Source organism: Sturnira hondurensis, unplaced genomic scaffold, assembly GCF_014824575.4.
Source record: "Sturnira hondurensis isolate 20B ecotype Veracruz unplaced genomic scaffold, ASM1482457v3 Scaffold0011880, whole genome shotgun sequence".
In the NCBI taxonomy this organism is placed as follows: Eukaryota; Metazoa; Chordata; class Mammalia; order Chiroptera; family Phyllostomidae; genus Sturnira; species Sturnira hondurensis.
This window is the reverse complement of record NW_028084511.1, coordinates 1,247,534-1,258,372: the sequence shown is the minus strand read 5'-3', so window position 1 is coordinate 1,258,372 and position 10,839 is coordinate 1,247,534. Positions and strand designations below refer to the sequence as shown.

General features: G+C 53.6%; 1 long non-coding RNA gene across 1 annotated transcript in view; it reads left to right on the top strand.

Annotated features, from left to right (window-relative positions):
• The first annotated feature begins 1,449 nt into the window (after window positions 1-1,449).
• LOC118996863 (uncharacterized) overlaps window positions 1,450-10,839 on the top strand; it is a 48,310-nt gene continuing 38,920 nt past the window's right edge. The window contains exon 1 of the long non-coding RNA XR_005068567.1: window positions 1,450-1,501. This is a non-coding gene — a long non-coding RNA (uncharacterized LOC118996863). The remainder of the gene's footprint in view (window positions 1,502-10,839) is intronic.

Genomic DNA, 10,839 nt, shown 5'->3' with positions numbered 1-10,839 from the left:
CTGGTGGACAGGCCCAGACTCAGGCTCCTTGGGACTTCTCACAATCTGGGCCATTCCAGGCAGGCGCGGAGGCAGGAGAGCTGAGCGTGAAGTGTCAGAGGGCAGGGGTCTGAGTCACCCCTCCCTCCTCCTCCCCTCCCCACAGCAGCTGCAGGTCCTCCAGGGCTGGGCTGGGTGCTCTCCTTCCCCGGCTGGTCAGATTCTCTCAGCAGCTGCCCAAGAATAGCTACTCAGCTCCCCAGCGCTGAGCACTCCCCAGTCCTTTCTACGAGAGGCTGGGAGGGCTTCAGGCGCTTGAATCAGTCCATCAGAGGGCAGAATTGAGGTGTGGCGTCAAGGAATGAGGACCCCCCCTAATAGGTGTGATTGGGGGCCACGCCCTCCACCTCCTACAGGATTCAGAGGTACCGTGTCCCCTCCACAGGTGACTCCATGGAAGCCTATACCCAGCCCTTCCCAGCCCTGCCGCTTGCCCTCAAAGCCATCCTTCCTGTCCTGTGCCTGGAAATCCCAGAATTTTCATTCGTTTGTTCATTCATTCATTCAACAAATCTCTGTCCCCTGCCAAGCACCAGGGGCCCAGAGATGAATGGTCCCCGCCCAGCTTTATACTCCAAGGACCCCCCTGTAAAATTTTTCTCCCGAAGACTCGGTGTTTCAAAGGCTTTCGTTGGTCACAGTGACTGTGTAGGAAGTGGCCCTTACCGTAGCAGTTTACGTACTTGCAGTTTAAAAGGGAGAAAGGCTTCTATGCGCACATATACGAGCCAGGGGCGTGGCCTCTTTCCTCTTCCCAGCCGTCGGGGGAAGTGGGCGGGGTTTTCCCTTTCACAGATGAGGAAACTGAGGCTCAGAAAGGACCACGCTTGGCTTCTGGAGGTCAGAACTAAGATTGGAACCCACATTTCTCCCACTTCACAACACTTGCCTCTACCCTCCGCCCTCCACTTACCAAAAGCAAAGAGCACAAACGAAAACTTTGCCTTTCGTTTGATCTCAGAGTCTCCATCACAGGCAAGGTTTTGGTTTCTAATCTTTTTTATTTGTTCTTGGAAATCGGAAAGCAGCTCAAGGCCGAGGGTGGCTGCCTTCCAGGCCTCTGGGACTGGTACCGCCGGATCCCGGGGCAGGGGTCCGGCCCCTCCACTGCCTCCCCACTGCGCAGCTGCTGCCCCCTAACTCCCTCCTCCTCCTCCTCAAGCCCCTCCCTCCCCGCAGCCCACCCCCATCAGTTACTCCACCCTTTCCCCCACCAGGCCTCCAGGCCCACTGTCCCCGAGCAGACCCCAGATCCCTGGCGGGAGTTTCCTGTCCTCATCACCCCCACTTTCCATGACACAAGAGGAAGTCAGCTGAGCCCGGCTGGGTTTTCCATGCTGCCTGACCTGGGTGGAGGCCAAAGGTGGGGGTGGGGGCGGGGGTTAGCAGCCCCCAGGCCAGGCGTCAGTACCTCCTGGGCCTCCGCTGGAGAGGCACCTGCTTGCTGCCCTGGCCACACCAGGTAACCACTGAGCGTGTGTTCGTCTGTCAGTGGGACAGCCCAGGGCTGCTTCAGCCCCTCTGAGCTCCTTGACTCCCCAGTGCCCCCCAGGATTTGCCCTCCTTGCCAGGGCAAAGGGGCCACAGGGTTGAGTGGGGAAGAGGAGGAGCTGAGGGCTGGGAGGGAGGGTTGGGTGGTGAAAAGAGAGGGAGGAGACCCTGAAATGTGATGGACACATAGTAGGACCTTAGTGTTTGTTGAATGAATGAATGAATGAATGAATGAATATATGGGATGGTTCCCAAAGACCAGGGGATGGCCTGGTGGCCAGAGGAGGTGCCTCTGCCCTGAGATGGGTGGGAAGAGCCCGGCAAGTGTTTGCTTGTTGAATGACTCAGTGACCTGAACCCTTGAAAACCTGTGCTTGGCAGCCTGGACAGGGCCCCCCTGAGGGGAGCAGGTTTTGCAGCAGCCCCTACCCCCGCCCCAGCTCAGGAAGTGCATCCCCTCCCCCAGCTTTGCTCCTGCTCAATTACATCACTGGTGGGGGTGGTGGAGGGGAAGGAGGGACATAGGAACTGGGTTCTGGATCCAGATGGGCAGAGGAAGGGCGAACAGGTGTGGTGGACGGGTGCTGGCCCAGGTGGGCACCTGTGTTTGAGTCCCAGATCTGCCCAGAACTACCATGTGGCCTCTCCGGGCCTCCGCTGACTTGTCTGTAAACCATGGGGCTGGTTGGTGCTGGGGCCAGTCCCCTCGTTCTAGGGCGGCACGCGCCCCTGCCTGCAGCCACACTCCCGGTGGCCTGGGAGGTGGGTGGGGGAATTTCTCTGTCCTGGAACCTGGAGGGTCTGACTCTTGCTCTTGAAAGAGTACCAGGTGTCGAGCGCCAGGGTTTGGGGGCGCACAGAGGACAGAGCCCTGGGGGAGGCACAGGGCGGGGCATGCTGGTTCCCTGTGTGCACTTTCCCCGAGGCCCAGGTGGAAGCGGGCCTCCCTCAGGGCTGGCCTGCCCGTAGTCTCCCGGCCTCTCCCAGGGGCCTGGAAGGTGAGGTCAGAGGACACTGGCCTCACTTCCCTGTGGTCTACCCTTGAGTACATGACTCATGCGAGGTACCTAAACTCCCCATCTGCAAACTGGTGGTTCAAAGATGAAGCAGAAGGAATAACTGGTGCAAAGGGCATAGCACAACCCTCGCTGAGGGCAAGGGCTCCAGGCCGTAACCGTAGAAATAACCATAACTGGGTGACCTTGGGCAAGTCATGTCCCCTTTCTGAGCCTGATTATCCTCCTCTATAAGATGAGGGTATGGTGAGATCCCTGCACTGCAGGGCTTCTGGGAGATTTCCTTACAATGTCATGAAGGGCTTGTAAACTGTAGTGAACTCCCTTGAGTGTGAGGGCTGGTCAGCTCTGGCATCGTCCACCCCAGCCTCCTCCCCTGGAGTTTGTGACCCAGCAGCTACCTTGGAGGGAGTCCGCCTGCGCCTTTCACTCCTCACCCCCGCCCCAGGGCCTGCTGCAGGCCTCCCTGCCGGTTTCGGGAAACACGAATCCCACAGGCCATGGCCCCCTCCCCCGCCATGTGTGAATCACATTTCTGGAGGACTCCACGTTCACAGTTTCTCTTCTGTTGCTTCTGTAAGTAAGATTGGACTTGTTCGACCATGGAGCCTAAGTTTTGATGAAGAAAATAAGGCCGCCTACAAGATAGAGTAGGACAAGTGTTAACCAAACCCATTTTTCAGATGAAGTAACCGAGGATCGGATCAGTTAGGTGAATTCCCCACAGCACAGAGCTAATCACCAGTGAGGGTTGGACCGGACCCCCAGGGTTCGGTCTGCGGACCACCCTTGCCCACCGCAGCCCCTCTATCCCTTCTCAGGCTGGTGCTTCCCCTGCCTTTTGGGGGCCAAGGAGGCCCACACACCCAGCTCTGTGTACTCGGCTCATAGCCAGGGCTCTTGGAGCCTCAGATCCCTTCCGCAAAATGGGCACCGCAGGGCCGTGGGGGGGGGTGTGGTGTGGTGTTTCCCAAGCCCCTGGCGCTGTGGGGATCGCTCCCCTTTCTTTTGTCAGCCAGCCCGGGCCTTCTCTCCCAGCGCCTGCCGCAAAGCTGTACTTGAGGTCTTATTTTCCAAAAACCACTTCCCAGAAGCTGAAAAATAGACAGCCTTTTCCTGAAGGACAAAATGGCAAAAGCCACATTATTTATTTTTTAAAGCTCATACAGTGTTACTTTTAGAGAGCCCTCCTGTGCTCCCAGGGTGCCAGGCAATATGCTTAAGGGTGTCAGGCCATCGAGGGACAGTGAAAAGATGGGAAGACAGGGAAAAAGGGAGTAATTCCCGCCCCCAGTCTACTCTGGACAATAGCGTGGCCTTCAGGGCAGAGGACAGAGTCCGAACAGACCAATACGGAGAGGCGGCCACTCTGCTCAGCGGAAAAACGGAGTTTGAGGACCAGGTGTGTCCAGCAGCCTCACCCCCATTAACTAGAAACACGAGTGAATTGAGAAGTGAGATAAAATGTTTCCTCACTCACAGAAAAAGGTTTCACAGAGTGTTCTTCAAAATAATGAGAACAGATTGATTGCAGGAGATGGAATTCAGTGGAGACGGCAGAATGAAATTGGGTTGGGTTTTTTAAAGTAATTTTATTTTATGCACTTTGGTATGTGGTTTTATCAAAGAATGGATATTATGATTTTATGATAAAACATAATGTAAAAGGGATCTGCAGAAAATCCTTTTAAAAAAATGTCCCATGTATTTATTTGCGTAATTGTATATGACACATAACATTTTTATAATATGGTTTTCTTAACAATAAAAAGAATGCATGTTTGTTGACAAAAATCAACAGGTATAGTAGAGCAGAACAAAAACTAAAACCACCCCCAATCTTACTGTTCAACGTAACCACTGTGAACATGTTAGGGAATATATTTTCACTCTTTTCTATATTTATAATTATAATTATACTTTGTCTCAAGATTAGTGCTATACATGATGTGTATCTTTGTATGTAGAGATCTATATATTTTAAAGTATATAAAGATGTAAGGATGGGGCCAAAGTAGGTTTAGAGTTGTTTATATGGAAATGATATAATAATTAATCAATAATAATACGGTCGTAGACTGTGTTTTGCACAGTTACAGCTACAAACCTACTTTGGCCCCAACCTTTGTGTGTGCATAGCCTGCATTTTCCTCTTAAAACACATCTCAAGTGTCTTCCCGTGCCACAGACTAATGGAACCTGTTTAAATGGCTGCACAAGAGCTACACTATAAAAACCCTGACCTTCGTGTAGCGGAGCCTGACGAATGGGTATTTGCATTGTTTAGTCTCTCTCTCTCTTTGTCTGTTAAACATAGCTCTGTGATAAGCGTTTCTGCGCAAACATCATTTTTTCATCCTTTTATTCTTTTATTTCATCCTTTAAGTAGAATTATTTGAATCACTCCAACTTCGTTCTAGTAAAGCTGACTGCTGATGGGCTGAATTTACTTAAAAAGTGGCAGACATGAATAGGTTTGAGATCACGTTCAAGGTCAAAGTTGTTTTTATTCTGGGAGTGGTCACTCCAGGCACCCGTGGCGGTCAGTGAAGGAAGGGCCTAGGCACACCCGGGAGGGCAAATTTGAGAAATTATAGCACATTTTCAATGACTTACTGAGTGTCCAGGGCTCTCCTATATGATGTCTGTTTGTCTGGTGATCTGGACCCCTTGATGTCTGTTTGGTGACCCTGGCCTCTTGGTGGGAAGTCTTAAAGAGACGGGCCGCTCGCTGGCTCTGTTTTAGAGATGAGGAGACTGAGAATGGGAGATGCGGAGGCGGGCCTCTGTGGTCAGCCTCCGCCTGGGGGAAGAAGCAGGTCAACAGGCACCTGGAAGAAAATCAGCCCTCGCCTGGTGGGAAGTGTGGGGATGCGCAGCCCAGAGCCGCCCTGCCACTCCTGACCCACCCGCAGGGCAGCCCTCACCTGGACCTGCACCCCAGGAGGCCCCAAGGCTTCAGAAGGGCTTCCGTGGTCTTAATCCTGGAAGCCTGGCTGAGCACAGGGCCAGGCTGGTTGGCCTGAGATGAGATGGTCTAGAAGCAAGTATTTACCGGGGGTGGTGACATCAGTGATGGTGATGACGGTGGTGGGACAATGGCGGTGATGTTGGTGGCGATGATGGTGCTGATGGTGTCAGTAATGATGATAATGACATTGTCGGTCATGACGGTGACAGTGAGATTTGTGACAATGATCGTGATAGTGGTCACCAGCCACTAAGGGCCCTCGCAGTGCCTGGGCCTCTGAGCAAGGCATTTTCTCATGTGTTTGGTTGTTCCCCAACACAAGTACGCCATTATCACTGAGTGATCTGAGGTGGTTCGCAAGTGAACTTCTTTGTCTTGAGAGCTGTGTGTTTTAATTTCTGTTAATTTAATATACTAGTGTAGGGAAGGAAGACACTGTTCTCTACCCGTCTAGGTTCTTTTGGTTGGTCTAATAATTAAATAGGCATGAGACAGCCTAACAAGAGGAAATGACCAACTTCAGTTACATATATGTGTGTGGACGCTCCACATATATGAGAGAGTCAGAGGCCCCATGTGTGAGAGAGGTTCACAGTCAGAGAGCCAAAGTGAGGTGTTTATGGCATTCTGAGCTAAGGATGAGGTAAGGCACCTTGAACTTCTGAGGGGCAGAAAGTCATTCACAGGATGATAAGAACAGATGTTCAGTCATTAGAAGTTTGCTCTGCCCTGCGGATTGGTCACACAGTTATCCGGGGTGATAACTCTTATTATGGGCAAAGCCCCCAATTTAAATTCTTTAAAAAAGAGGTAAAAGTTTCTCATGAGATCACGACGACTTGATTGCCTTCACCTGAAAGCAATTCCCAAGGCAAAATGGCCCATCCTGGGGAGGCCTGCTCTGATCTCCCTCGCTGGAAAATAAGTAATTAGCACACCAAAGACGTGATTGATGAGAGTGTAATAACGTTTTATTTTTAGATTATCTGGCTAAAACTGCCAAGTTGATTTAAAGGAAAAGTACTGATACTTGGTACTCGGATACGGCGAATCCCATGAAGGTGGAATTTAAATAGTTGACATTTGGGACTGTTAGGGACAGGTGCCTTTGTTTCCCCACTTTGCAGAGGAGCGAGTGGAGGCTGAGAGCACACAACCTGCAGTGGTGGAGCTGGGATCTGGACCCAGAGGCCAAATTACAGACGCGTTTTGTTTAAATGTAAGGCACACATGGAAAGGTGTACACTCCATCCACGCAAGGCTGTGGTGTTAGCCTGACTTCTATCATTGTAGATCGCTTTTGCCTGTTCTTAACACTTTATCTAAGTGGCATCACACAAGTTGTACTTTTATGTGTCTTTTTCACTCAACATTACGCTCAGGGGACGCACCCTTGTTGCTGTGCACAGTATAGCAAGAGCCTGTCCTTCTTCGTTGCTGTGTAGTATTCCATGGGTTGATGATCCCACAATGTATGTCCCCATTCTACCATGATGGGCTTTGGGGTCATCCAAAGTCCTCATTTTTTAACCTTGAAGCTCTGCTGCCACCCACAGACACATGCGCCTCACAGAGTAACCCAGACTTTCTCTAAAGAGCTCGAAGCCAGGGAGGGAGGTGAATCACACAAACCCACAACTACAGAGGCAGGTGCTTTCCTGATTGCAGAGCAGCCTTGAGGTGGCCTGAGTGGTGAGTGGTTGAGGCAATCTTAATGCTGCTCTTGAGGCCTTGCACTTTACAAAGCTATACCCCCCTCCGCCTCTCCCCACCCCAGTTGTGTGTGTGTGTGGGGGGGCCTGTCCCATGCTAAAAATGAGGAAACTGAGGCGGAAGGAAGTGACTCCCACACCACCTGGCTAAATCGAAACAGAACCAGAATCTGAAGAATTTCCTGATACTAAGTCCTTGGCTATTAGCACCTCCTACTAGCTGCCGGCAAGTCAGGGAGGGGGGGTCTTGCTGGGTCTTGGAGACCCTGTAGCCTGGGGATTTGAGTGCCTTCCAAGAAGCGTTTAAAACTAATACTAGCCCTTGGATTTTTTGAAGTAAGAAGCTGCCTTCCTTTGAGCCTTATTTTATTTCATTTGCAAAACAGGGGAGGGTCCGTGCCCCCCTGCAGGGGGAGGGCTGTAGTCTCCCTGATCTTGTTGTCCTCACTGCTTTCCTCACTGGTGAACTTCCACATTCAACCGCCCGGGGAGGAAGGCAGTGCAGAAAACACCCTTTTGCAGAGAGGTGGAGTAACCTGTAAGGAACCAGCATGGACCCAGGGCTCCTGACTCTTGGCCCAAGAGGACACCTCCTCTCTTCCCGCACTGGGCCTTGTCCACTAGGCAAGGCCTGCTTTTAGGACCTGGCTCACACTGGGGACTTGGGGACTGATACACAGGACACAGGGGCACAGCCCTGTTAGGGGCTTCCCCAGGACACACAGCAAGCAGGGTCAGTCCAGGAGGGAGCTGCGGGCTCCTGCATCCCACCGTTTGCAGGATGGGGCCAGGGTAGGAAGGCTGGGGGATGTGTGATAGAGAACTACAAGGCAGACAGGTTCTAGGGCAGCCTGCCTGGTGGGGATGGGGGTTCAAACAGGGTTCTAGAGCCCTTTTCTGTTATCTGGAAAGCTCTGCCACCCCCTAGCTGAGTGGCCAGCCTCTGCAGGCCAGGAGTAATGAATGACACCCGCCCCATCGGATTGCTGTGAGGACTAAATGAGGCAAAGCGGACCGAGCTCTGAGAAGCGTGCCTGGCCCAGGCCTCCCCTGGCTCTGCTAAGGAGTGCAGCACAGATGGGCAGGCACGTGGCACTGGGAACAGGTGGACAACACCCACCCCTCCCCCATATTGCAGAAGGGAAGGTGTGGCCATTAGAAATATGACCCAGCTATCAGAGCAGATGGCCCAGCACAGAGACTGTGCCCACCAAGTGCTGTTCTCTTGATTCCGTGACAAGGCCACCCTGCCAGGTTTCAGCAGGCTGCAAAGGGATGTGTGCTCTCAGCATATAAGCCACACCTGCCTGTGGGCCCGCAGCAGGGTTGGGGGTGGGGGGAGCCTCAGAGAAGCCCCCGGTCTAGGCGGGGTGTGTCTGTGGGGCTGGCTGCCCTCTGTGCCCCGCGAGGCTGTTGTGACTGAGGTGCCTGTGTGCGGGCGTGCAGGGCTGGCCCAGGCCTGGGATGAGACCGGCAAGGGGAGGAAGGCCTGGGGTGGATGCGTGGGCAGTGCACCCAAGGGTGAGGGCTGGGTGGGGCGTGGGAAGGAGTGTTGGGGCGGAAGGAAGCTGGAGCTGGTCCTGCCCCCTCAGCCCCTCAGCCCCTCAGCTAGGCCCTGGCCCAAATCTTCTTCCCCCAGGAAGCCCTCCTGGGTGTGGCCTGCTTGGTGTCCCTCCATCTTCTTTTCTCCTCTAAGCTCCCTTCCGACTTCCCCTTTCGACACAAGGGTTGGTTAGAAAAGCTGAAAGTCTAAAATTCTGTAATCCTGAGAGCTCGTTCTTCACCGGGCTTTGCTAAAGGTACAGCCAATGTGGCCACAGGCTGTACTGAGAAGTTCTGGGTCAAGTCCACATGGTGGGATTGGTGAAGGGGATGGGATAGTTAAATGTTTAATGTCCCAGAGGGCATCCAGCATGACAGCAACCAGTGTGGATGGTCGTGCGGAGAGCTGCTGGGCCTGCAGCCTAGCCTCTGCTTCCTCCGGGACTGCCCCTGCCCGGGAAAGCTGTCTAGTGCGTGAGTCTGGGTGGGGCCGGGCTCCTGACCTCCGGGCCGGGGTCTGCACCTCACTGCTCCACCAGCTGTCTGGTGTCCTGTGCGTGCATTTGTGCGTTTTTCTGGGGAGAAGGGCCCACACTGTCAGTCCCAGCATCTGGGCCTCCCTGCACCTCAGAAGGTTCTAGAATCTGTGGTGCAGAACGAGGCTGTGCAGGGTGGTGGGGTGGTTTTGTGCTTAGTTGATTTGCTGGGCTTTGCTGCAGAGACTGCGCTTTCTCCCCACTTAGAAAACCGCTGCCTGGGGGGGCCCAGGCCTGGCTCGCTCTGTCTGTATTGCCCGGCTCCGTGTGCAATCACTTGTCCCACCAGAGATCGAAGCTCCCCTGCCCTTCTGTGGGCTCCCGGCTCCCACGACCAGGAGCTCTGGCCTGATGCTGGCTGTGGGGGCCCTGAGGTGAAACGAATGTCAAGTGGCTGGTGCAGGCCCGAAGCCTGGAACGGCATCTGGGACTTCTGATTCTGGGTCCTGGGTCTTTTCATCCCATCAGTCCCCAACCTCCCAGCCTTCCCTGTTGCCATGGCAACAAGAACAGGGGCTGGAGAAAGTTACTATTGCACAGAACTATTTACTGCCCTTTTTCTGCATGGCTGGTTTATCCATCACTCACAATGACCCTGCAAGCCTAGGATCTTGTCCTCGAATGTGGCCACCAGCCAGCGCAGATGGATAATGAGGCTGCGGTCCAGTTGTCTCACCTTTTGTGTCCCCCCAAACTGTGCTGTCTGCTGTCTCCTTGCGTTTTCGTGACCTCTTTCTGCATCACCAAGGGCTTCTCATGCTCCAGTCCACAACCCACTCATTTCAAGCAAAATTCTAAGGTCAATGCCTCAGAAGTATGCGCGTTGAGCAGCCGAGCCCCAGCGGTCCCCTACTTTTGGTTGACAAAGGGCCTTCTGATGCTTTGTCTGAGGCCCTGGGGAATTTGGGGCGCTTGGGGGTCAGGAGAGGGCACCAGACTCAAAATCACTTGGCCTGGCAGGGAGGAAGGGAGTGGCCGAGCCTCACTCCGGGAGGAGGTTTCTTTTTTGTTCCTCGGGTCTGTGGGGCCTGGGGGCTGTGGGTTTGGGGGTCTTGGAATGGTTAGGCCCAGTGTTGGGGTGTACTCATGGGGGCAGGGAGGGGCAGCCACTCGCAGCTGCTCAGGGGAAAAACATCTCTCAGTGACAGAAATGTGACAGATCTGTTATCAGCGACGTGAACTGTGAAATGCAAGTTCCTTTCCTATACACTCCGACACTGAAAAAACGCAGACTTTTCTGAGAAGCTTAGAAAACAAACAGGTACCAGCTTCCAGTCCAGGTAGCCTGCCCCCATCACCGGGCTCTTTGCCGCTGTGTGGGGCCCGAGTCTGAAGGCGGACCAGGGGGACTGAGGCTTTCTCCGTCGGGCCCACCCACAGGCCTAGCAGGGTGGGCCCTGTTGAGGCCGTCCAAGGTCCCCTGTGCCTCCTTGCTCCTAACACTCCCCCTTACTCCTCAATATCGGACTCAGTTTCCCTCCCCGTCCCTAGATCATGGAGCCTGGCTTGCTTTTCTTTTAACTATGATTTTC